Consider the following 6,000-nt stretch of genomic DNA (forward strand, 5'->3'; position numbering starts at 1 on the left):
ATCGAGCCCCAAACTTGGGCAACATCATAATATGGTGGGAGGAGTCATTTGGTGAGTTTTGAGTGAAATCCAATCGCTAGAAGTGTGGAATACTCCAACCACTCCAATTAGGAACGAACTGCCGTTGAACTTGAATTGTCCAATTTCTCACACCTATTGATTTCGGATCGAGCCCAAAACTTGGGCAACATCATAATATGGTGGGAGGAGTCATTTGGTGAGTTTTGAGTGAAATCCAATTGCTAGAAGAATGGAATACACCAACCACTCCAATTAGGAACGAACTTCCGCTGAACTTCAATTGTCCAATTTCTCACACCTATTGATTTCGGGTCGAGCCCAAAACTTGGGCAACATCATAATATGGTGGGAGGAGTCATTTGGTGAGTTTTGAGTGAAATCCAATCGCTAGAAGTATGGAATACACCTACCACTCCAATTAGGAACGAACTGCCGTTGAACTTGAATTGTCTAATTTCGCACACCTATAGATTTCGGATCGAGCGATAAACTTGGGCAACATCATAATATGGTGGGAGGAGTCATTTGGTGAGTTTTGAGTGAAATCCAATCGCTAGAAGTATGGAATACACCAACCACTCCAATTAGGAACGAACTGCCGTTCAACTTGAATTGTCCAATTTCTCACACCTATTGATTACGGATCCAGGCCCAAACTTGGGCAACATCATAATATGGGGGGAGGAGTCATTTGGTGAGTTTTGAGTGAAATCCAATCGCTAGAAGTATCGAATACACCAACCACTCCCATTAGGAACGAACGGCCGTTGAACTTGAATTGTCCAATTTCTCACACCTATTGATTTCGGATCGAACCCCAAACTTGTGCAACACCATATTATGTTGGGAGGAGTCTTTTGGTGAGTTTTGAGTGAAATCCAATCACTAGAGGTATGGAATACACCAACCACTCCAATTCGGAACGAACTGCCGTCGAACTTGAATTGTCCAATTTCTCACACCTATTGATTTCGGATCGAGCCCCAAACTTGGGCAACATCATAATATGGTGGGAGGAGTCATTTGGTGAGTTTTGAGTGAAATCCAATCACTAGAGGTATGGAATACACCAACCACTCCAATTCGGAACGAACGGCCGTTGAACTTGAATTGTCCAATTTCTCACCCCTATTGATTACGGATCGAACCCCAAACTTGTGCAACATCATATTATGGTGGGAGGAGTCATTTGGTGAGTTTTGAGTGAAATCCAATCACTAGAAGTATGGAATACACCAACCACTCCAATTAGGAACGAACTGCCGTTGAACTTGAATTGTCCAATTTCTCACACCTATTGAGTTCTGATCGAGCCCAAAACTTGGGCAACATCATAACATGGTGGGAGGAGTCATTCGGTGAGTTTTGAGTGAAATCCAATCGCTAGAAGTATGGAATACACCCACCACTCCCATTAGGATTGAACTGCCGTTGAACTTAAATTGTCCCATCTCTCACACCAATTGATTTCGAATCGAGCCCAAAATTTGGGCAACATCATAATATGGTGGAAGGAGTCATTTGGTGAGTTTTGAGTGAAATCCAATTGCTCGAAGTATGGAATACACCAACCAATCCCATTAGGAACGAACTGCCGTTGAAGTTGAATTGTCCAATTTCTCACACCTATTGAGTTCTGATCGAGCCCAAAACTTGGGCAACATCATAACATGGTGGGAGGAGTCATTCGGTGAGTTTTGAGTGAAATCCAATCGCTAGAAGTATGGAATACACCCACCACTCCCATTAGGATTGAACTGCCGTTGAACTTAAATTGTCCCATTTCTCACACCAATTGATTTCGAATCGAGCCCAAAATTTGGGCAGCATCATAATATGGTGCAAGGAGTCATTTGGTGAGTTTTGAGTGAAATCCAATTGCTCGAAGTATGGAATACACCAACCAATCCCATTAGGAACGAACTGCCGTTGAAGTTGAATTGTCCAATTTCTCACACCTATTGATTTCGGATCGAACCCCAAACTTGTGCAACATCATATTATTGTGGGAGGAGTCATTTGGTGAGTTTTGAGTGAAATCCAATCGCTAGAAGTATGGAATACACAAACCACTCCAATTAGGAACGAACTGCCGTTGAACTTGAATTGTCCAATTTGGAACACCTATTGATTTCGGATCGAGCCCAAAACTTGGGCAACATCATAATATGGTGGGAGGAGTCATTTGGTGAGTTTTGAGTGAAATCCAATCCCTAGAAGTATGGAATACACCAACCACTCCAATTAGGAACGAACTGCCGTTGAACTTGAATTGCTTAATTTCTCACACCTATTGATTTCGAATCGAGCCCAAAACTTGGGCAACATCATAATATGTTGGGAGGAGTCATTTGGTGAGTTTTCAGTGAAATCCAATCGCTAGAAGTATGGAATACACCAACCTCTCCAATTAGGAACGAACTGCCGTTGAACTGGAATTGTCGAATTTCTCACACCTATTGATTTCGGATCGAGCCCAAAACTTGGGCAACATCATAATATGGTGGGAGGAGTCATTTGGTGAGTTTTGAGTGAAATCAAATCGCTAGAAGTATGGAAAACACCAACCACTCCAATTAGGAACGAACTGCCGTTGGACTTGAATTGTCCAATTTGGAACACCTATTGACTTCGCATCGAGCCCAAAACTTGTGCAACATCATATTATTGTGGGAGGAGTCATTTGGTGAGTTTTGAGTGAAATCCAATCGCTAGAAGTATGGAATACACAAACCACTCCAATTAGGAACGAACTGCCGTTGAACTTGAATTGTCCAATTTGGAACACCTATTGATTTCGGATCGAGCCCAAAACTTGGGCAACATCATAATATGTTGGGAGGAGTCATTTGGTGAGTTTTCAGTGAAATTCAATCGCTAGAAGTATGCAATACACCAACCACTCTAATTTGGAAAGAACTGCCGTTGAACTTGAATTGCTCAATTTCTCACACCTATTGATTTCGGATCGAGCCCAAAACTTGGGCAACATCATAATATGTTGGGAGGAGTCATTTGGTGAGTTTTCAGTGAAATCCAATCGCTAGAAGTATGGAATACACCAACCACTCCAATTAGGAACGAACTGCCGTTGAACTTAAATTGTCCAATTTCTCACACCTCTTGATTTCGGATCGAGCCCAAAACTTGGGCAACATCATAATATGTTGGGAGGAGTCATTTGGACAGTTTTCAGTGAAATCCAATCGCTAGAAGTATGGAATACACCAACCACTCCAATTAGGAACGAACTGCCGTTGAACTTGAATTGTCCAATTTCTCACACCTATTGAGTTCGGATCGAGCCCAAAACTTGGGCAACATCATAATATGGTGGGAGGAGTCATTTGGACAGTTTTCAGTGAAATCCAATCGCTAGAAGTATGGAATACACCAACCACTACAATTAGGAACGAACTGCCGTTGAACTTGAATTGTCCAATTTCTCACACCTATTGATTTCGGATCGAGCCCAAAACTTGGGCAACATCATAACATGGTGGGAGGAGTCATTCGGTGAGTTTTGAGTGAAATCCAATCGCTAGAAGTATGGAATACACCAACCACTCCAATTAGGAACGAACTTCCGTTGAACTTGAATTGTCCAATTTGGAACACCTATTGATTTCGGATCGAGCCCAAAACTTGGGCAACAACATAATATGGTGGGAGGAGTCATTTGGTGAGTTTTGATTGAAATCCAATCGCTAGAAGTATGGAATACACCAACTACACCAATTAGGAACGAACTGCCGTTGAACTTGAATTGCCAAATTGCTCACACCTATTGATTTCGGATGGAACCCCAAACTTGTGCGACATCATAAAATGGTGGGAGGAGTCATTTGGTGAGTTTTGAGGGCAATCCAATCGCTAGAAGTATGGAATACACCAACCACTCCAATTAGGAACGAACTGCCGTTGAACTTAAATTGTCCAATTTCTCACACATATTGAGTTCGGATCGAGCACAAAACTTGGGCAACATCATAATATGGTGGGAGGAGTCATTTGGTGAGTTTTGAGTGAAATCAAATCGCTAGAAGTATGGAAAACACCAACCACTCCAATTAGGAACGAACTGCCGTTGGACTTGAATTGTCCAATTTGGAACACCTATTGACTTCGCATCGAGCCCAAAACTTGGGCAACATCATAATATTGTTGGAGTAGTCATTTGGTGAGTTTTGAGTGAAATCCAATCGCTAGAAGTATGGAATACAACATCCACTCCAATTAGGAACGAACTGCCGTTGAACTTGAATTGCTCAATTTCTCACACCTATTGATTTCGGATCGAGCCCAAAACTTGGGCAACATCATAATATGTTGGGAGGAGTCATTTGGACAGTTTTCAGTGAAATCCAATCGCTAGAAGTATGGAATACACCAACCACTCCAATTAGGAACGAACTGCCATTGAACTTGAATTGTCCAATTTCTCACACCTATTGATTTTGGATCGAGCCCAAAACTTGGGCAATCCCATAATATGGTGGGAGGAGTCATTCGGTCAGTTTTGAGTGAAATCCAATCGCTAGAAGTATGGAATACACAAACCACTCCAATTAGGAACGAACTGCCGTTGAACTTGAATTGTCCAATTTGGAACACCTATTGATTTCGGATCGAGCCCAAAACTTGGGCAACATCATAATATGTTGGGAGGAGTCATTTGGTGAGTTTTCAGTGAAATTCAATCGCTAGAAGTATGGAATACACCAACCACTCTTATTCGGAACGAACTGCCGTTGAACTTGAATTGCTCAATTTCTCACACCTATTGATTTCGGATCGAGCCCAAAACTTGGGCAACATCATAATATGTTGGGAGGAGTCATTTGGACAGTTTTCAGTGAAATCCAATCGCTAGAAGTATGGAATACACCAACCACTCCAATTAGGAACGAACTGCCGTTGAACTTGAATTGTCCAATTTCTCAAACCTATTGAGTTCGGATCGAGCCCAAAACTTGGGCAACATCATAATATGGTGGGAGGAGTCATTTGGACAGTTTTCAGTGAAATCCAATCGCTAGAAGTATGGAATACACCAACCACTACAATTAGGAACGAACTGCCGTTGAACTTGAATTCTCCAATTTCTCACACCTATTGATTTCGGATCGAGCCCAAAACTTGGGCAACATCATAACATGGTGGGAGGAGTCATTCGGTGAGTTTTGAGTGAAATCCAATCGCTAGAAGTATGGAATACACCAACCACTCCAATTAGGAACGAACTTCCATTGAACTTGAATTGTCCAATTTGGAACACCTATTGATTTCGGATCGAGCCCAAAACTTGGGCAACAACATAATCTGGTGGGAGGAGTCATTTGGTGAGTTTTGATTGAAATCCAATTGCTAGAAGTATGGAATACACCAACCACTCCAATTAGGAACGAACTGCCGTTGAACTTAAATTGTTCAATCTCTCACACCTATTGAGTTCGGATCGAGCCCAAAACTTGGGCAAAATCATAATATGGTGGGAGGAGTCATTCGGTGAGTTTTGAGTGAAATCCAATCGTTAGAAGTATGGAATACACCAACCACCCCAATTTGGAACGAACAGCCGTTGAACTTGAATTGTTCAATTTCTCACACCTATTGATTTCGGATCGAGCCCAAAACTTGGGCAACATCATAATATGTTGGGAGGAGTCATTTGGTGAGTTTTCAGTGAAATCCAATCGCTAGAAGTATGGAATACACCAACCACTCCAATTAGGAACGAACTGCCGTTGAACTTAAATTGTCCAATTTCTCACACCTATTGAGTTCGGATCGAGCCCAAAACTTGGGCAACATCATAATATGGTGGGGGTGAGTTTTGAGTGAAATGCAATCGCTAGAAGTGTGGAATACACCAACCACTCCAATTAGGAACGAAGTGCCGTTGAACTTGAATTGTCCAATTTCTCACACATATTGAGTTCGGATCGAGCACAAAACTTGGGCAACATCATAATATGG

The sequence above is a fragment of the Prunus avium genome, chromosome 8 (genome assembly GCF_965620075.1).
Source record: "Prunus avium chromosome 8, drPruAviu1.hap1.1, whole genome shotgun sequence".
Lineage (NCBI taxonomy): Eukaryota > Viridiplantae > Streptophyta > Magnoliopsida > Rosales > Rosaceae > Prunus > Prunus avium.